Source organism: Cryptomeria japonica, chromosome 1 (genome assembly GCF_030272615.1).
Source record: "Cryptomeria japonica chromosome 1, Sugi_1.0, whole genome shotgun sequence".
In the NCBI taxonomy this organism is placed as follows: Eukaryota; Viridiplantae; Streptophyta; class Pinopsida; order Cupressales; family Cupressaceae; genus Cryptomeria; species Cryptomeria japonica.
In genome coordinates this window covers 6822633-6845795 of record NC_081405.1, presented here as the reverse complement: position 1 = coordinate 6845795, position 23163 = coordinate 6822633, and positions in this window count along the sequence as shown.

Below are 23163 nucleotides of genomic sequence, written 5' to 3'. Positions count from 1 at the left end.
GAGAGATGGGGAGATAGCAATAGAGAAAGATGTGAATAAAAATAAATAGAGGTTGAGAGAGAGAGAGAGAGAGAGAGAGAGAGAGAGAGAGAGAGAGAGAGAGAGAGAGAGAGAGAGAGAGAGAGAGAGAGAGAGAGAGAGAGAGAGAGAGAGAGAGAATTAAGGAAGATAGAGATATATAAATGGAGGGAGGGAGGAAGGGAGAGTGAGGGAGAGAAATAGAGAGAGGAGAGGAGTATAGAGATATAGACTATTATTAATTATAAGATTGTTGCTCAATTTTTTAAATTTTATATAATGATTAACTAAATAAATTAAATAAAAAACTAAATCCAATAAATACATTAATATTATTATCTTTGACAAAAACTAATAAATCTTAATAATTATATTGTTTTTTAACATTTTATATAATAATTAACTAAATAAATATAAAAAATCATCCAATAAATATAATATTATTATTATCTTCAACAAAAACTAATAAATAATGGCATACTCTATATAATAATAGGTATATAAAAAATTCAACCAACAAAACTAAGACATGTTTTCCTTTTGAATTTCCATGTCATCGGGAGTTTGTTGTCCCTCTCAAACATCATAGTAAGTTGTGTGGAATATTTGATTTTAACTCTATAGTAGAAAACAAGTAGTAAAACCATCAATAAATTCCCATTGGCTGAATACAAATAACCAAAAGCTATTAAAACATTAGTTCATCTAACATTTACAAATGTATTGGCTACAATGGAAAAATAAATCCAAATTACGAGGTGAGTGTATATTTATTATTATATTTTTAATCTATTTGAATGAGTCTATAATATTTTTGCCTTACAAGGTCAGCTTATTCAACTCCAAATAGCTCCCATGTGGCAATTAAGTAATTTTCAGATTCACCATAATATTAAATTCTATGAGTAAAAGGGCGGGCGAAAATAACGCAATGGAGTTAAGTAGCGAACAATGAAAGACAAATAATTGGAAAAATAGTGAACAAAAAACAAGGGAAAACGACAAAGATAATACAACACATATAAATTTTCAACGGTCAAAATTCTTTTAATCGTCTTGCATGCCCGCAAAAGGCTATGAACCGTTGATCGTAATAGTTAAATGGTTAACTTTATATAGGGTAGTCCTTCGACATAAATATTTGTTACTTAGAGTTGGGAGCGATAATCCTAATGTTATCGATTCTTTCCTTTTTTATGTTTCAAGTGACTATTGATTATTGTCTTATTTTTATTATTATTTTTTTTTATAAAAGAAGGATAAATCATTTTCGAAATATTGTTAAAAGTTTAGAGGGTTGTTGTTGAGTGAGTTATAGATTTCAAAAAATCTATTTTGTAACTTTAAGGTCTATGCCAAAACATTACTAAAGTTCATGAAGCTTATTTTATAACTATGCTATCAAGCAATAAAATATGTTTCCTTTATTAAATGTCTATTATCTATCACGTGTTGTGAGTTATCATTTGTTGTGTGGTCATAGAGCATACATTTAAAATGGAACATACACAAACAAGCTCAATTAATTTAACAAATTTACTAATCAGAAACAATTTTGAAATATCAAAAAATATTTTCATATTTTTTCTAGTTTTTTCTACATGTTAGTAATTGGGATTTTTGAAGGCCTTCGGGGCATTTTCAGCCCCTTGGAACTTTGCTCGGTCCTTTAGAGTGTTGTCATAGCTCTTTTAGAACTTTGCCTTCAACTCTTGGAGACCTTTCTAGTGAGTTAAATGGCTCGCAATTTCGAGTCTTGAGTAGAAAGCTAGGTATAGTCAAAGTTAGGACAAAATTTGATATAGTTTTTTAAAAATTTCATAGTTTTTTATTTTATTATGTAATAAAAAAATATAACTGTTGATTTTCGATTCTCAAGGGGCTCCGGTGACCCTTGGAATCTCATGAATTGTTATATGTTGGATTTTCGAATAGAATGAACTACTTTTTGGCTTGCTTCAATTCTGTGTTTACCTTGTTTGTGTAAGCAAATCCATAATATCAGAGGTTCTCACTTAGGTGTTGTCATCCAAATCCATAATTCGGATCATTTACTCACAATCAAATGTAATGCTCAAGATTGGACAAAAGGGAACATAAACACAATAAAATCATGCAATTATACCTTCGCCAATCTTCCTTGTTGCACCAAAACATATGATGGATAAGTCCAAGGATTGAGATTGTATATGTAAATATTTTGGTTCTCATAGCGATAGAGTACCATTACACTCATGAGTTATCAAATGACGACTTGAGATTCAAATTTATAGATTTTTGGGCTAGAGGATGGAGGGCTAGGATTTGATGGAAAGGTCAAAGACTCAAATTGAATGAGAGCCTTGAGAGGGTGAGGGAGGACACATGGCTTCACTTGGTTGCTGACTCTTTAACAAACAAACTTAGGTATGTAAGGCCTAGTGTGCATTTGTCTCTACCTAGAGCATTGTATTCTTGAGCAATGATAGTTAGGGAGGATTCTAGGGGGATTTGTGGTCCTAATCCACTAGTAATTAGGGTGGAGCTAACATAACAAATGTTGTCTTAAGCATGCTAGAGTCACATGAATAGATATTTTTCTTATGAATTCATACTGGGAATTCTAGTTATGTTGTGCATCATGCATGATAGTGCTGATTTTTCCTTTACATGTGCACCAAATTTTATTTAAGAGTACTTATGTATGGTGTTCATCTTATGGATGTAGTTATAATTTTGATATGTAAATTATTTGTAACAATGTATAAATTTTACATTATGTGATACAAATATTTTCTTGATAACACACTTAAGTACACATTCATGTTAGCTACATAATAATTGGTAGTATAATTTTAAAGAAAAGTATAAGTAGTGTAGACACCTAAAATTTTCATGTCTAATTAAATAAATATCTTTATTTATTTAATTATTCTAAGCCTAATTATTCTATTAATTAAATAAATATTCATTTATTTAATTAATTCATTTATCCTCTTCTAGCTTTATTTCTCTTTTAAAATTATTTATTTAAATTATTCTTTTTCTAAATTAAATAAATATCCTATTTATTTAATTAATCCCACTTCTTCTATTAATTAAATGAATCTTTATTTATTTAATTAATTCATTAACCTTTTCTACCCATGACACATGTCATTCATCTCTTAATTCCTACACTACCTACCCTTTCATTATTTTATTATTTCTTTTACCTACCCTCTAATCATACACGACCTCTTTTACACCTCTCAATCTTATCCCTCCATTTCTTATGGTGTCTTCTATATAAGGAGATGCTTCCTTCATTATCAAACCCTCACTATGCATTCAGCCCCGACTACGCCTTTGAACTTTCATATGCGATCTTACTTGCAACCACATTTCCGTTCTTTGTTGAGCTCTTGTGCACATATAAAATCTGAGAGCAAATATATCAAGCAAGATCAATGGAGATAGGAAGAATGGAGATTCAAACCCTATTGGACATGTGATGGTATAATCTTTGTGATTTCATTTGATTTGCATTGTCTTAGGTAATCTTCATATGTTATGGTGGATCCTTGTTGTTGTTAGGCTAGGGTTTTGTGGTTGAATTCATTTAGTCTTTCAATATTGTCATTGTAGTTATCCATTTTCACCGTATACATTTTGGCATGCCCGGTGGGACCCTTGTCCCTTTTTGCATTTAACATCCGTGTTGCAGATTTTGTGTTTTGAAGTTGTAGATTTGACATTTCTGACAATATTTTGATATTTTCGCGTCTGCATACTTTCAGATCGTGTTTTTGGTTTTTTGTCGTGTCTGTGACATCTGGAATCGCATTTTCATCCTTGACAGTATTTTATTTTTTTACAAATTTTGAGAATCGTGTTTGGGTTACCTAGTCACTTCTGTGGGATTTTCGGGCGCATCTGCGTCCAGAAGCTGCGTCTGTGTTTTGGAGCCACGTTTGTGTCTCATCTAAACGCATCTACATCCAGAAGCCGCGTTTGTGTTTCTGATAACCGTGTTTGTGTGCAGGTGTTTCATTTTGGGTTTCATTTATTTAGTTTTTCGTCCTTCGGATTTCAGATCTGGTTTATTTTGAGCTAACATTTTCAGATCTAGCTAACAAAATTGGTGCAACTTGTCTTGAAAGTAAAATCGTTTTGTTGAAGACCCCTATTTTCACAAAGTCTTTTGGATTTAAAATTTACCTAACTTGTGTGCTTGCAGGAAGGGGTGATCATTTGAAACAATCCAAACTACTAACAGATCTTTGTTGCAAGACCTTGGCAAGGGTTTTTGATATCTATTGTGTGCTTTGTTTTCATAGACTAGAAAATACTTCCATTGGTGCACTAAAATTGAACCATTGTTTTTTGTGTCTTGAGCAATAGGCTCTTTTTGTTTCATCTTTAGAGGGCCTATCTCCCCGTGTGGTCATTAGGACTACTAGTGAGGAGAGAACGACCCAAGTGGTAGCAAAAGAAAATCCATCTTCTTCCAAACCACTATAAATAATTGTATTCATGGTGAAAACTGTGGATAACATGTGCTGATTAGTTCATACCGACACTATGTCTCCCCATAAACCCATTTGATCAAATTTATTTGATCATTTGTAGGGCGTAACCCCTATCGGCTGGGAGCCTTTTGTATTTACAGAGCTAAAAGTGCCACATGTATGGCCACACGAGTGGATGCCCTTACTAGCACATCTTTGTTTTAGAAGCCAAAATCCTTCTAGTTGTTGGGGCAGGAGGTCAGACCTTTGGTAGCGGCCCACACACATACAGTTCTTAGTAGAGATACAAAGTTCACCATGAGGAGTTTTCATGGGGACTGATGCTTGGCTGCCCTGAGAAGTGAGTGCCGAGGGTGGAGCCAGTGGGGTCAAGCATCTAAGTATCCGCTCTGAATAGCGTAGCCTCGAGGGAAACTCCATGTGGGATCAACAAATATTGTCATGGCCAGCCATAAGAATTGTGCTTGACTTATTTTAAACATTCAAACATTCAAGATCAAACAACAAAACATTGTGTCTTTTGTATCTTCAAGTGTATGCAAAACAATTTTACATCAAACAACATATTTTTCTTTGAGTCATTTTGAGTCTAAACACTTGCAAACATTGAGTCCTCATCAACACTTTGTTCTCTTGTCACGAAAAATAGTCAAACATTCAGATTTGGTCACAACAAGCAACTTTACAGATTGGAAAAATTGCACTCAGTTTGCAGAAACGCGTCTGTGTCTGACAGAATAGCATCTGTGTTGTCGAAACACGTCTGTGAAGGGTAGAAATGCGTCTATTTTTTTTTAGCAACTTTGCATTTACAACATCTCAAAATCACGTCTGTGTCTGATAGAATAGTGTCTGTGTCATTTAAGCTCGTCTATGAAGTATACAGGCACATCTGTGTTCAGGATTGAAAACTTTCAAAAATTCAGTAAACAAAAACAGTTAGCTTCAGACTTATTGAGCTTCCTAGGTTATTTTTTCAGGTTTTCATCTAGAATTCAACCTATCTTTGGGTCTCACAAAGTCCATCATTGCTTTACGCCTTACATTACATTCACATTTTTCTAAACTTGAGTCAAAAAGTCACTTGCTTGTCCTCATCATACTTTGTCAACACACTACATACAACAACATTTTGCTAAGTGGTCCCTCATCATGGTCTATCACCTTTGGGTCTCATTTGGTCTTACTTAGAGTCAAGGTCAACTTACCTCATCAAGAGAAACTATCATCTCTTTTGAAGTCACACCTACTCTACTACATACATACTTGGTCTTATAGTTTGGACATTGCAAGTACACCTCAGATTCATTTACATTCCATCCAACTCTTGGTCTTCCATACTCTTTCCATTTTCATCTAGTCTCACACATCTTGGTCAAATACCTAGTTCATGGTTGAAACTCGTTCCCAAAAATCTAGGAGAGAAACTAAAGAGGCTCAAGAGTCCGCAAACATGAGTGTCTATGAGTATGACAATGATGTCTTTTTCAATTCTGATCATACTACATTGCCTGACATGGATGCCTATAGAAACATTCCAAATGTTGAGAACATGGACACTACAAACAACAATGATACACATAATGACAATATGGAAAACATTTCAGTACATTCAGAAGAGGTGGAAGACTCCATTATGAATCCCCTTTTTAATCGATTGGTTGAGGAAATAATGAGGAGAGATAGACAATACTTCTTACAAGTGATGGCACAAAGTGGAGCCAAGATCCCTCATGATTTTGACATGTCTCAAATAATGGAAAATCAACCTTTGCAACAACCTCACCTCAACATGGATCAAAGGAGGCCTAATAGTGGAGGCAATAGAGGACCACATAAGGTGCCTGAATCACCATCATCTTTGTTTCAAAAACTAGAGGTCCCACATACACATGGTCAAGCATATGATACTCACCTTCATAGACCATTATGGAAGTCTTATGTAGAAAGATATGCTCAATCACATACCAATGCTAAGGATCAACCACCAAGGCAATTGGATATTCAAAGGCATGATGAAAATTTGGACACAAGGAAACCCCGTGCCAAATTTGGGGGCAATGCACTAGAACAAACTCATGACATTCCTGTAGAGTATGGTATACATGGACAAAGCAGATATTCCATTCCTCACCATGACTCTATACCAAGTGGTCCTTATACGTATACACAACACCATTATAAACCTCCTCCATATGAACATGTGTATGATCAATATCATCCATATATGCAACATGCTCCTCCTCCACCCGGTGCTTCAGGCATGGGGTATGGTCCAAGAAGTCGATCTCCACCTAAGAACAATTTGGAACAACAAATCAAGGACTTACAAAAGAAAATGGAGGACATAAATACATCGAAGCCAACTTACATAATGAGAGACATATGTCCCTATCTATTTGACAAAAGCATTCCAATGCCTCCATTTCCTACACACTTTGTGGCACCTAAGTTTGATAAGTACAAAGGGAAAGGGGATCCTAAGGCACACATAAGACAATTTTTCACAGCTTGCATTGAAGTGGCAGCAGAAGAGACATATTTGATGAGATTATTCCCACAAAGCTTAGGTGATCAAGCTATGGAATGGTTCTCTCAACTTCCACCTGGATTTAAGTCATGGGGTGACTTAGCAGAGGCATTTATCCAACATTTCTCCTACAACATAGAGACAAACATATCAGTCACTACTTTGTGCAACACCAAGCAAAAAGATGGAGAGTCTTTTTCATCATTTTTACAAAGATGGAGGAAACTAGCCAACAGATGCTCTTGTGAAATTCCATAGAAACAAATGGTAGAAATGTTCACTTAGAATGTTAACAAAGACATTGGTTATGACCTAAGAAAAGCTTGTTTGTCCACCTTCAAAGATGTCATTGAAAAAGGCTTAGCAACAGAGAAAGTCCTAATTGAACAAGGAGTCATTAAGTTATTCAAAGAAAAAAAGAGGACTTTAAAGGAAAAGATAAGCCAAGATTTTGGAATAAAAACAAGAACACAGTCAATGATGGTGTTGTTGATGCTAATACAGTACAACCCAAAATTGTTTTTTCAGGATCAAGCTCTACAAACAATCAAGTGAATACTCAAACAACTTCAAAGTCATGAAGGAAGTACACTCCATTGGGAGAACCACTTGAGTTCGTTTTCAAAAAGCTAGTAGCAAACAAGCTAATCACAGTTCCAGATTTTCCTCCATATGAGCCAAAGGTTAAACCAAATTGGTGGAATGATGATGAGTATTGTGCATTTCATAAGAACCAAGGTCATAAGACGGGAAATTGTCATCGACTGAAGAACATCATACAAGATCTCATTGATAGAGGTGACATTGAGATTGAAGGACACTCATCCAACCAAGAACATGAAATGTTTAAGGAACCATTCCCAAAGCATGACAAGGAAAAGTCTAAAGCCACAGATGACCAAACCAACTATACTAGAGCATCTTATAACTATGATTCAACTATCAATCACATTTTGATGGACAATTATGTCTCTACCATTATCATCAAGGACAAAACACCTGAGAATTCTACCCAAAGACCCAAGATTGTCCTAAAAGGCATTGGATCTTCTTTTGAACCTACCTCTGAATATAATGTTACAACTCGTCGAGGTAAATTCACTTTGCAAGGTGCTCCAGCCAAAAACACCGCTTCTTCATCAACCAAACTTGAGTATGACCTTGTAGAACAATTAGGGAAGACACCCGTGGTTATCTCAACCCTTGAGCTCTTATGCATATCCCCCGCACATAAAGCCATTCTTGACAAAATCTTGAGAGACACCTCTATCCCTACTGATCTAAACATGGACCAGTTTCAAGCCATGGTGGGATACCTTTCCGTTCCACACTCTCTTACATTCACAGAAGTTGATGATGCCTCCGTAAGTCAACCACATAATGCACCACTACACATTGAAGCCTTCATACACAAACATCAAATAAAACAAGTCCTAACAGATGGAGGAGCAGGTCTAAACATTTGTACATTGAGCACTATTAAACAATTGGGATATTTAGATAAAGCTGTGAAATCTACAAAAAAAATTACCATCAAAGCATATGATGATGAAGAGCGTTCATCCAAGGGCACAATTACCTTACCTCTCAGAGTTGGGCCAATTACAAAAGATGTGGTTTGTCAAGTCCTTGACCTCGATCTCACATACAACATACTCTTGGGATGCCCATGGATTCATTAAATGAGCGCAGTCCCATCTACATATCATCGATGCATCAAGTTTCCACACAACGGAGTTGAAGTGACTATCAAAGCTAACCCAGACCCATTCATATATTGCAACAATGTGCGAGCTCAATCAGAAATAACAATACCAGTCATCGAGAGGCTATTTCTTTATCGACATATGTGGATCCAGAATCATTGAAAGCTTCTACATCAAAACAAGTAGAGATCAAAGAAAAGTTCAATTTTAAAGACATAGGATGTGGTGAGTATATCTTTCATGTTGATCAACTCCCACTATCTCCTAACACATTTAGTCAACAAGAACAATCTACAAACAATTTGCAAGGAATTGTGTATGAACCACCTAGTGGTGTGGCTACTAAGTCTGAATGCAAATCTCCTCTAGTGGTGCAAGCAACTCTTGATATCAATAGTCCTAAGAGTGGTTCTAGCAAAGAATCTATTGAGCGTATCGCCAGCCCTCTTGAGAGCTCACATAGCCTTACCATATCATCCATTCATTCCATTTCCTCTCCACTCCCAGACTTGGATCAACAAGAATTACAAAATCCCTTACTCATTGGGGATCAAAAATCAATAAAAGTCCTTTAGTCCAAATCAAAATCTAAAGCTACTGAACTTTGCAAAAATCAAAGTCAAGGATAAAAATCATATGAAGCAAAAAGAGCAAGAGTTGATCTCCCCTAATACCAAAACAACTGGGGGAAAAAGTTCTAAAATTTCAAGTCAAAAAGAATACTTGTTGATCCTAAGTCTCCATCATGCTAGCCTACTTTCACTTCTTTTCACAATCATAAGCCTTCATCACTCAACCACTTGTTCCACACATCCTTTCCCTTCTGGCGATACATCATGGACCTTTAATGGAGCTTCCTCAAGGGACTTTGTTATCAGGGATGCCCAAACTTCTTTAGGTGACACGCATATGGGCCTGGGTGAATTCACAAAACTGGTTCCCACTTTTGCCAACGAAAGAATTTGGCGAAAGTGGGAATTTCGGATTTGACAATGTTCGAGCGAAACATAAATGTTCGCTCGGACTACCCCTGGAAGTCCGAGCGAACCAAACGGTTCAGCAAGGTTCGAGCGAACACTGTGGTTCGAGCGAACCCATTAAAATATCGATATTTAATGGGTTCGCTCGAACCCCCCGTTCGCTCGAACCCTTGGCAGTTAGGGTTTTTTTAAAATTTTTATAAATATCGAAAATGACAGTTAAAAGGTCATTGTTACATTTGACTTTTTCTGTCTGGTGGGGGTTAGATCGAACCAGTCGTCAGCATCACGTCATCGAGCATTGTTTGCAGCAGTTAGCATCTTTCTTATTTCAGTTTCGACCCTTGTTATATCAGGTGCACAAAATAACCCTTTGTTTGGTTTAATAATGTCTTTTTTTATTAAATTTGTAAATAATTTATTTGTTAATTTAATTTTTTAATTAAATAATTATATATAGTTATTGGTTTTGAACATTTTAGAAAAATGTTTGATAATTTATTGTTTTTCATTATTTTAGAAAAATGTTTGATAATTTAATATTTTGATTGAAATGTGTAAATTTGTTTTTAAAATTACGTAATTGTATAGATGTATATTTTTTTCAACATTTTAAAAAATTGTTATGAAAAACATAGAAAACTACCCTGTAGTAAATCAGATCTTAGAAAAACATTAGCAAAAAAAGAAAAACGTTAAAAAATTAATTTAAATAAACATTAGAAAATTTAGATACCAAATTTAAACAAATTAGACAAAATAAATTTCCTCTACAATGTGACCTATTTTCACATCCTATTACACGCACAACATGACCCCTTAAGACCACATATGACACTATACGTTCTCTTAGGAGGTCATAGAGGATCACATATAATATAATAGTGTACATGTATGACATTCCCTTTAGGATCACATCTAGTGTCCTAAGGGGTCATACGTGGTTCTAAGGGGTCACACGTGTTATAACACATGCGGGACCCCTTAGAATCGCATATGACCCCTTATAAAATTGTAGGGTGAATGACATACCCCTTAGTCCATCAAATAGTGTCTTAACACATACGTGACCCATTAAAATCGCATATGACCCTTTATAAAATCAATCTTAGTGTGAACGACATATCCCAAAACCCATCACATAGCGTCTTAAGGGGTCGTATGTGGTCCTAAGGGGTCACGCATGCTTTAACACATGTGTGACACCTTAGTAGGTCACATAGGACCCCTTATAACATCCTACTATACATATGACATTCCCCTTAGGATCACATAGTGTCATAAGGGGTCATATGTGGTTCTGAGGGGTCATGCATTTGTTATAACATATGCATGACCCCTTAGAACTGCATATGACCCCTTATAAAATCCTAGTGTGAACGACATACCCCTTAGTCCATCACATAGTGTCTTAAGGGGTCCTATGTTGTCCTAAGGGGTCACGCATGCATTAACACATGTGTGACCCCTTAGTAGGTCACATATGACCCCTTATAACATCCTACTGTACATATGACATTCCCCTTAGGATCATATAGTGTCCTAAGGGGTCATATATATGACCCCTTATAAAATCCTATAACCACATATGACCCCTTGTAAAATCCTAGTGTGAACGACATACCCTTTAGTTCATCACATAGCGTCTTAAGGGTCGTATGTGGTCCTAGGGGCCACGCATGCATTGACACATACGTGACCCCTTAGTAGGTCACATGTATGACCCCTAATAACATCCTACTGTACATATGACATTTCCTATGTGTCCTAAGGGGTTGAATATGTGGTCCTAAGGGCTCACACATGCATTAACACATGCGTGACCCCTTATAGAATCCTAGTGTGAACGACATACCCCTTAGTCCATCACATACTATCTTAAGGGGTCGTATGTGGTCCTAAGGGGTCAACATGCATTAACACATGCGTGACCCCCTTATAACATCCTACTGTACATATGACATTCCCCTTAGGATCATATAGTGTCCTAAGGGGTCATATATATGACCCCTTATAAAATCCTATAACCACATATGACCCCTTGTAAAATCCTAGTGTGAACGACATACCCTTTAGTTCATCACATAGCGTCTTAAGGGTCGTATGTGGTCCTAGGGGCCACGCATGCATTGACACATACGTGACCCCTTAGTAGGTCACATGTATGACACCTAATAACATCCTACTGTACATATGACATTTCCTATGTGTCCTAAGGGGTTGAATATGTGGTCCTAAGGGCTCACGCATGCATTAACACATGCGTGACCCCTTATAGAATCCTAGTGTGAACGACATACCCCTTAGTCCATCACATACTATCTTAAGGGGTCGTATGTGGTCCTAAGGGGTCAACATGCATTAACACATGCGTGACCCCCTTATAACATCCTACTGTACATATGACATTCCCCTTAGGATCATATAGTGTCCTAAGGGGTCATATGTGGTTAGACCCACATATGACCCCTTATAAAATCCTATAACCACATATGACCCCTTATAAAATCCTAGTGTGAACGACATACCCCTTAGCCCATCACATAGCGTCTTAAGGGGTCATATGTGGTCCTAAGGGGCCACGGATGCATTGACACATGCGTGACACCTTAGTAGGTCACATAGGACCCCTTATAACATCCTACTATACATATGACATTCCCCTTAGGATCACATAGTGTCATAAGGGGTCATATGTGGTTCTGAGGGGTCATGCATTTGTTATAACATATGCATGACCCCTTAGAACTGCATATGACCCCTTATAAAATCCTAGTGTGAACGACATACCCCTTAGTCCATCACATAGTGTCTTAAGGGGTCCTATGTTGTCCTAAGGGGTCACGCATGCATTAACACATGTGTGACCCCTTAGTAGGTCACATATGACCCCTTATAACATCCTACTGTACATATGACATTCCCCTTAGGATCATATAGTGTCCTAAGGGGTCATATGTGGTTAGACCCACATATGACCCCTTATAAAATCCTATAACCACATATGACCCCTTGCAAAATCCTAGTGTGAACGACATACCCTTTAGTTCATCACATAGCGTCTTAAGGGTCGTATGTGGTCCTAGGGGCCACACATGCATTGACACATACGTGACCCCTTAGTAGGTCACATGTATGACCCCTAATAACATCCTACTGTACATATGACATTTCCTATGTGTCCTAAGGGGTTGAATATGTGGTCCTAAGGGCTCACGCATGCATTAACACATGCGTGACCCCTTATAGAATCCTAGTGTGAACGACATACCCCTTAGTCCATCACATACTATCTTAAGGGGTCGTATGTGGTCCTAAGGGGTCAACATGCATTAACACATGCGTGACCCCCTTATAACATCCTACTGTACATATGACATTCCCCTTAGGATCATATAGTGTCCTAAGGGGTCATTTGTGGTTAGACCCACATATGACCCCTTATAAAATCCTATAACCACATATGACCCCTTATAAAATCCTAGTGTGAATGACATACCCCTTAGCCCATCACATAGCGTCTTAAGGGGTCATATGTGGTCCTAAGGGGCCACGCATGCATTGACACATGCATGACACCTTATTAGGTCACATAGGACCCCTTATAACATCCTACTATACATATGACATTCCCCTTAGGATCACATAGTGTCATAAGGGGTCATATGTGGTTCTGAGGGGTCATGCATTTGTTATAACATATGCATGACCCCTTATAAAATCCTAGTGTGAACGACATACCCCTTAGTCCATCACATAGTGTCTTAAGGGGTCCTATGTTGTCCTAAGGGGTCACGCATGCATTAACACATGTGTGACCCCTTAGTAGGTCACATATGACCCCTTATAACATCCTACTGTACATATGACATTCCCCTTAGGATCATATAGTGTCCTAAGGGGTCATATATATGACCCCTTATAAAATCCTATAACCACATATGACCCCTTGTAAAATCCTAGTGTGAACGACATACCCTTTAGTTCATCACATAGCGTCTTAAGGGTCGTATGTGGTCCTAAGGGCCACGCATGCATTGACACATACGTGACCCCTTAGTAGGTCACATGTATGACCCCTAATAACATCCTACTGTACATATGACATTTCCTATGTGTCCTAAGGGGTTGAATATGTGGTCCTAAGGGCTCACGCATGCATTAACACATGCGTGACCCCTTATAGAATCCTAGTGTGAACGACATACCCCTTAGTCCATCACATACTATCTTAAGGGGTCGTATGTGGTCCTAAGGGGTCAACATGCATTAACACATGCGTGACCCCCTTATAACATCCTACTGTACATATGACATTCCCCTTAGGATCATATAGTGTCCTAAGGGGTCATATGTGGTTAGACCCACATATGACCCCTTATAAAATCCTATAACCACATATGACCCCTTATAAAATCCTAGTGTGAACGACAAACCCCTTAGTTCATCACATAGCGTCTTAAGGGGTCATATGTGGTCCTAGGCGGCCACGCATGCATTGACACATACGTGACCCCTTAGTAGGTCACACATGACCCCTAATAACATCCTACTGTACATATGAAATTTCCTATGTGTCCTAAGGGGTTGAATATGTGGTCCTAAGGGCTCACGCATGCATTAACACATGCGTGACCCTTTATAGAATCCTAGTGTGAACGACATACCCCTTAGTCCATCACATACTATCTTAAGGGGTCGTATGTGGTCCTAAGGGGTCAACATGCATTAACACATGCGTGACCCCTTATAATATCCTACTGTACATATGACATTCCCCTTAGGATCATATAGTGTCCTAAGGGGTCATATGTGGTTAGACCCACATATGACCCCTTATAACATCCTACTGTACATATGACATTCCCCTTAGGATCATATAGTGTCCTAAGGGGGCATATGTGGTTAGACCCACATATGACCCCTTATAACATCCTACTATACATATGACATTCCCCTTAGGATCATATAGTGTCCTAACATACATATGACGTGTTAGATCTCTCTATTCTTGAATTTTTTATGTATGTCAAAGATTTAAATATGTACATGTACATTAGATCTCTCTATCTCTTTGAAATATATGTTATCTCTAGATCTGAAATATATGAACTCTCTCTCTCTCTTGCTGAAATATTTGAAATTTTTACATGTATTTTTTGAAAATGAAAATGATCTCTCTCTCTGTCATGAAGATTTATATGTATATAATCTCTCTCTCTCTCTCTCATGAAAATGATCTCTCTCTCTCTCTCTCATGAAAATGATCTCTCTCTCTCTGCTTACGTATTTATTTTAACTTTATGACATGTACCTAGATAGATGGCATCCCAGGATATACCTTCGCAGGCTCCTGATCAGGATCCACCTTTGCAGGCTCCTGATCAGGATCCACCTTCACAGGCTCCTGATCAGGATCCACCTGCACAGGCTCCACATCAGGAGCCACCACAGCAGGATCCTCCACAGCAGGATCCCCCCTTGCCCGATATTGCCACTATTTTTCATTATAGTGATCGAGAGCTGCATAGGTTGAGGGCCATACTAGATGACCCTCGTACTGATGGCGTGTACAAGAGTACGTGCACGTCCATTTTTGACAGTTTGCAGACATTGAGGGATCGCTTAGTATCTCATACCTCATTCTCACCTGAGGTTATAGAGGATATATATAGACAGTTGAGGAGTGAGGTGAGGGGTCCTCATTCTTTTGCTGATGTGGTGGGGGTGGTCTCGAAGGAGACCATCAAGGAGAGATGCTTCCCACAATATCAGGAGAAGAGTAAGGTGAGGGGATATCAGGTTACCAGATGTATTGACCCACAGGTTGCGTCACTGATTTACCCACGATTCTTAGCAGCCCATGGTCGTTATCCTAATAACAACCAGATTCCATTATACTTTGCACAGCAGGTATTTGCTAAGGTTCATTGTCAGATGAAACCAAACTACCTTGATATTCCGGGATATTATGGACAAGGGAGGGGCAGGATTGCTGATAGAGATGCATACCGTAGGCGTGATAGAGCTCCGCCTAGACACAGGGACCTTGTTGGCCAGAGATTTCCTGCAGTAGTCCCAGCCATGGCACCCATAGCAGATCACGTTGTGATTGCTTCTCAGAGAGAAGCAATTGATAGGATTGGACATATTGCATCAGCAACAGCCACCATATCTTCTGACAGGGTGGGCAGATATATGATGACTCGACCACGTTCGCGATCATCCATAGATCATGCATCTTCTAGTCATGGGGGGGCTTCAGATTCAGATGATCGGTATATTTTTGCTGGCATCCCCTCCCTAGATGAGGTAGCAGCTATAGTCGGAGGTAGTAGACATGTACAGATGTCGCAGTATTTAGTCGAGGACCTACTACATGCTTATAGTTTTATTTCATCTCGACTTGGGATACCATTGGGTGATGTTAGAGAGGAGATTCTCAGAGATGTTCAGGCTACAGCGGCATCGACGCATACCCCGAGGCAGTCATAGCATTCTCATCACTCTACGCATGCTCCAGGCACTGACCCACCTACAGATCACTCTGTTGCTGCAGAGGAGGAGCTACGAGCTGATGAGCTCCATATCACAGATGAGGGCCGGTTGGATTCATGTGAGGAGATACGAGCTGATCAGGTACATATCACAGATGAGGGTTTGGACTCATTTGAGGATCAGCTGAGAGATTTGAGCCATACTGGATTTATGGACATGCTACTACAGTCAGACACTTCATCCACGATGCCCACTCATCTAGTTAGCCCCTTGCACTCCTCAGTGATACGTACAGCTAGAGAGAGATATACTGGCACGAGTGATGTTGTTGATATGATTACGGGACAGGATCAGTCTACTATACAGCCTACTCCAGGTGATACACAGGTATGTACATGTACATGTGCGTTTAAAATTTTAGAAGATATGTATACTTACATTGCAAATTTGTACCTAATAAATCTATATATATATATATAGATCTCATGTTTAATTTAAATAATCTAGAACTTTCTAAGTTTTAATTTGTAGATCATTTAAATTGATTGTGGACTAATCCTTAAATTGACAGTTAGCTCATGTCACTCCTTCCTTGAGCTCTGAGCATGTGCGTAGGAGAGATTCTTTAGATGCTGACATTAGTGTACAGGTTAGTTATGGTTTTTGGTATATATATATTTGATGTACATGCATGTCTAGAGAGATCTATATATATTATATTTAATATTTAAATAAATTCTACTTTTGCAGGACTCCCCCTCAGATGGTCGCTCAGTTCGTAGCCGACATGATGATCCCCAGTGTTGATTTGCTCCAGACTTTATAGCTCATTTACATTTATCTTTTTATATACTTTCATATTATATATATATTCATGCACGTACATGGAGTTTAGACTCTAGATTATACTTTATACCTGGTTTATGTTTGACTCTGGATTATACTTTATACTTTATACATGGAGTTTAGACTCTAGATTATACTTTATACCTGGTTTGTGTTTGACTAGAGCTAGATTATACTTTATACATGGAGTTTAGACTATAGATTATACATGTTATAAGTTTTATACATGTTTGATTATATTATATTTATACACATGTTTGATTATATTCTAGATTTATGTACATGATGTTTGATTAAATTAGATTTAAATACATGATTGATTAGATTGTATATTTCATGCATGTGTACAACGACTTGTTTAGACTCTAGATTATACTTTATACCTGGTTTGTGTTTGATCAAGATCTATTATAGATGTTTGATTATATTAGATTTATACACATGTTTGATTAAAGATTAGATTTAAATTCATGTTCAAGATTAGATTGTATATTTCATGCATGTACAATAACTTGTTTAGACTCTAGATTATACTTTATACCTGGTTTGTGTTTGATTGATCTATTATACATGTTTGATTATATTAGATTTATACACATGTTTGATTAAAGATTAGATTTAAATTCATGTTTGATTAGATTGTATATTTCATGCATGTACAACGACTTATTTAGACTCTAGATTATTCTGTATACCCAGGGTTTGTGTTTGATCATCTATTATACATGTTTGATTATATTAGATTTATACATGTTTGATTAGATTAGATTTAAATACATGTTTGATTTTCAAACAAACTTGATTTAAATGTATTCAATTATAAATGTTTGATTTTCAAACAAAAGAGTATGTATGAAATGAACAAACTAAACTAAGATAGGTCATGTATTGAATAGTTCACATCCAGTACATGTATATTACATAGGTATGTATATTTGTAGGTATGTGAGCTTCTAGGTATGTATATTGTAGTTAAATAGTTCACAACATGTACATGTCCTAATTCCATATTAAATATATCAATTTTACAAATGTACATATTATGTATTCTAATTTAAATATGCATTTTTTAATTAAATACAAATACAATTACATACAATTAAACACGTGCACATTTAAATACATCCTAATTTGATATAATGTATAAATAAACTTAAAAAAATATTTATCCTAAATAGTTTCAAAACAAGTTACTTGAGATCTAGAATTTATCTTGAACTTTTACATTAAAATTCAATTCAAGTGGATTACTAAATTATGTATATATAGTTCATACCACATCAAGTGGTTCACAACGCTCTTCAATAACACTTAATATTTTGTCATGATCTTCACTATCTAGTCTCCACTTTTGAGTCCGCCCTCGACGTGGAACTGTTTGAAGAATTAGGCCAACAGCAATGACCAAGTGACTATACTGATATACCTTGTTATCAATTTGGTATTCAATGAAATGAATCCCATGTTGAACAATTTTAACTTGTTTGAAATATGTCCCTTGCACTACAACTGATCCTGCATGTACATGTATATAAGAAACATGAGAAATTAAAAAAATTCACACAAGCGATTTGTATGTATGTACATATTCAAATCAGAACTCAAACCTGTGGGAAATGACATTCCATCACTCATCTCAGATTTTGATAACTTCTTTCTCTCTTCTGTGCAACGCAATAAATAATAACTAACACCTTCTATATTTCCATCTTCTGCTATGACTGCAAAAATATCTCCTGCAATTTGACACAATTTAAATAAATTCTAAGTTATATGTCATTTTTAAGGAAATGTTTACATGTGTACGTCATGTACATACATACCTTTTTTAATCAATCCTGAAATATGATCATAATCACCAGAAATCAAAGGAATGTCTTCAAAGTTTTCATCCTCATTTGAATCCTCGTATGTGTCAGAAACATCTAGTGGCACCATTTTCCATTCACTAACATATCCAAGCTCTTGGTTCTTGCAATCAACATAGTTTTCGAAAATGCATTCAGAACAAAAACATGAATAATCTCTAGTGTATAATGTCCATGGGTGATTATCTGTACTCATGACACAATGCAAAGATCTTGTCCTCTCCACACTCTTGCATCCATGCATTGATTTTCTATCCACATCTGTAAAATGTACATGTGTACAAGAATACATACATGTAGATCAAGTTGTTAAATTAAAAAAAAATAGAATAAAATACTAAAAGAGAACACGTACCGGTTATCTCCCAAAACACTCTATATGGAATGGGCTTATATGTTCTTGATGATGATTCCCCAGGATAATTAGGTTGTTCAAAGTGTTTCTTACACCATTCAACAACATCATGTGCATTTTCTATACGTTCTCCTGTGTACTTTATTTGATGCTTTCTTATAGCACGTTTGATACAAGCTCCTGCACCATCATGTTCACCCTTTCCATGACCACTCTCAAAAAAACTCCAAACATGTGGTATTTTGTCATTTCGATGATATCTACATAGTGCATAAAATGGCCTCGAAGATTTGAATTGTGCCGCACATCCATCAGACCAAACAAAATGTTTAACTATTGTTATGCCTCTATCTTTCAAATATTCAAAAAACTTCTTAAAGCAATGTTGTACAAAAAGTGTGTCATGCTCCTTATCATCACTGATATAGAAGTGGTACTCTTTCTTAATGACACGATTTTCAAATGTACTATCAACACCATCTAAATTCATCTGTGCATGTCGATAACACACATGCACGAAAATAGTGATTTGCTTTGAAAAATAATACTCTGATTGAATCTCTTTTTGATGCACAAAAGAGTAATTCTCTGCGAAGTCAACTACAGATAAAATAGTTCCAAGTGGGAAAGTGTCTCTTAATCTTTTAAATTGTTCTGCTTGCCACTTGGCAAAAAAACCATGGCATATGTATGGTTTTATCAACTTACGAAAATTTTCCATAAATGTTCCAATAGGTATTTCTTCTTCTACATAATCTAGTCTTGTAGATTCCTTTCCAAATTTTGTTTCAATTTTTTTGTACTTATAACTCTTGCAATTTACCATCTTCCTCATGTTAGTATCTTCATCTCTCAAAGGCAATTTAGCCAAGTCCCCGCATGTTCCACAAATTCCTCTTATGCAATTTATTTGACCGGTTGCATTATCATCTGATTTATCACATAAGATGGATGCTATAAATTGACTTGTTCGTTTAGGAGGAGCATTTTCATAACCATCATTATCTTCTCTAATATTTCGAAACACCTGATAGTACAAGTCAAATTCGATGTGATAACGACAACAACAAGTTTCGAAAACTTTGTTTAACTTCACATAATATGGCCTTAACCGTTCAAACATGGTTTGTCCAATCTTTATATGAGGGTTTGTTTTAGTAAACAATACATACAATTCATGTTTTGTTGTGTCTAGCCAATGTTTTACATGGAGATCATAACGATCAGGACCAATCCTTTGCTTGATAACATCTCTACTATTTGATGAAGGGCGAGTATTATCATTCCAAAAACTTGTCACAAAGTTCCTAACAACATCTTCAATTCTATCAGAACGAGGAGCTCTACACATAATTGCCCAATTCCCTTCTGAGGTAGTATCATCCAAAATCTTTCTCCTTTTAACATATTTAGATATTGTCCTTCTACTAAAACCAAACTCAGATGACAGTGAAGAGATTTGTCTTTTTTGAGGCAATCTTTCATTTACTAAAGATGTCAACATCACTCTTCTTGAAATGGTCTTATCTAGTTTTCGAGATTTTTTACCAATGTTCACCAAACCTTTCTTAACATTATCAACAATAGATTTTTGTAGCTGAGAATATTTCCTCTTTTGATTTGTTGTATCTATACCCAACAATTTCATTGGATCTATTAAGTCTTTATGAGTAAGTACAATTGATAACAATTGAGCTTTTTCTAGTGTAGTATCAAGATTGTTGAAATGCGACATTATTTCTTTTGCACTTTTATTCATTGACCTCCTTTTAGTATGTCTAGGTTCTTCACTGAGACGTTTCAACTCATCCACATCCATTTCAAGTAAATGATCTAAATTTTTATAAGAAATATTTCTCTTCACCTGTTTAGCTAGATCCACAATATGCTCATCCATATCAGTGGTAGGAGGTAAGGAGCCTGACCCCTCTCCTTCAAAGGTCTCCATTGGTTCAACTTGGACAATCTCCTCCCTATGTTCATCAACTATATTGTGTTCTTCAACAGGTTCATTTGCCCGTTTTGCACATAATTTAAGAGTTTGTGTAAGGTTCTTGAATTAATCAGAGATTATTCAATTAGGATTAAGAATAGGGGTGAATTTGGCTTAAAGCTTTACATGTTAAAATTAAAGCCCATTCAATTTGGTTTATTAAATTTAAATACTTTTTTAAGACCTTATTGTTATAACTCTAATTAAATTACTTGTTTAGGTTTAAAGTTCAATTTGTTCTCAGGTTAGGATTAAAGTTCAATCTCTAATTTTGAGCACTAATTTAACACATAAAATAAAATTTTGATAAATTAGAAATTCCAATTTTGAAAATTAAAAGTACAAATATTTTGATGCATGCATACGATAACTTAGGTGACCTCATATTAATTTGTTATGGACCATAATGTAAGTGGATTATAATTTGTCACATGTGAGTATATTTAAGACCTATTATTGCATAATAGACCTCCTAATCTGAAATGTTTTTGCATGTACGTGAAGTTGAATATAAATAGTTCACCTAAATTATTCAACATGTTTAATAGGAGAAAAATGCAATTACACAACAAGCAAGTTGATGGAAATTGAAATTTGCAAATACACATGTATTATCTCAAATTAATTATGTTTTCCAATTAAAACAAAATTATTTTTAATCCTATTAAAAATATTAGATAAAAAATATTGAATTCTAATTAATTGATACGTAATACATATTAAATTAAATATCTTCTTTGTTATAAATTTATGTCACATTTAAGAACTATAATCAATGTAATAGTCCTAATAGGCCTTATTATTAAAATCAATATGACCACATTTGAAAAAACATTTCACAAAATTAATATGCTTAACTACCCTTAAGACAAATATATTATGTGATATTAAAGGACCTATCACATGAAATTACTTGTACATGTAGATTAAATATTCAATATATATAATTTAGAACCTAAAAATTATGACATAATAGGTCTTATCTATTATAAATGAACTTAATTATATAGGAGAAAAATGCAATTACACAACAAGCAAGTTGATGGAAATTGAAATTTGCAAATACACATGTATTATCTCAAATTAATTATGTTTTCCAATTAAAACAAAATTATTTTTAATCCTATTAAAAATATTAGATAAAAAATATTGAATTCTAATTAATTGATACGTAATACATATTAAATTAAATAGAAATAAAATTAAAAATACATACTTGCATCATGATATCTTTGTCTTCTTTGTTCTCGATATCTTTCTTCCGTTTCGGGAGAATAATTCCTTGCAGTCTTATTTTGCCTTCTCTTCTTGTTCCCCATGCTTTTACAAAAAACCTTCAAATTATTCGCTTTCAAAATAATTTTCAAATATCTTCTCTCATCCAAAAGTGCGAATTATTTTAATCATTTGAGTGATAAAAAGCGAAAAAAAATTATAGATATTTATACGATTCCACAAATGAAAAAAAAAAAAAAAAATGCGTCGGCCCGTGTTCGAACGAAAGCCGACAGTTAAAAATTGTTGGGTTCGCTCGAACATGGCAGTTACCAAAAAATGCGTGCTCAAATTTAGCTCGGGGGTTCGAGCGAATGGGGGTTCGCTCGAACCCACTTTGGTTCGAGCGAACCCAATCCGATCGAACATGTGTTCGATCGAAACCCCAAAATTGGAAGTTTCTCCCAAAAAATTTCAGAGTTCTGAAGAATTAATGACTTCGGAGCTCTGGTTCAGTACACGAATGAAATAATCTTCATAACCCAAAAATATTAGATGGTAGTACTCGAAACAAGCTTTCCAACGGATATAATTTTGTTATATTTTGAATTTATTATGTTCTTGATTTTTTAATTTTATTAAAAGTTGGTTTTTAAACGAACAT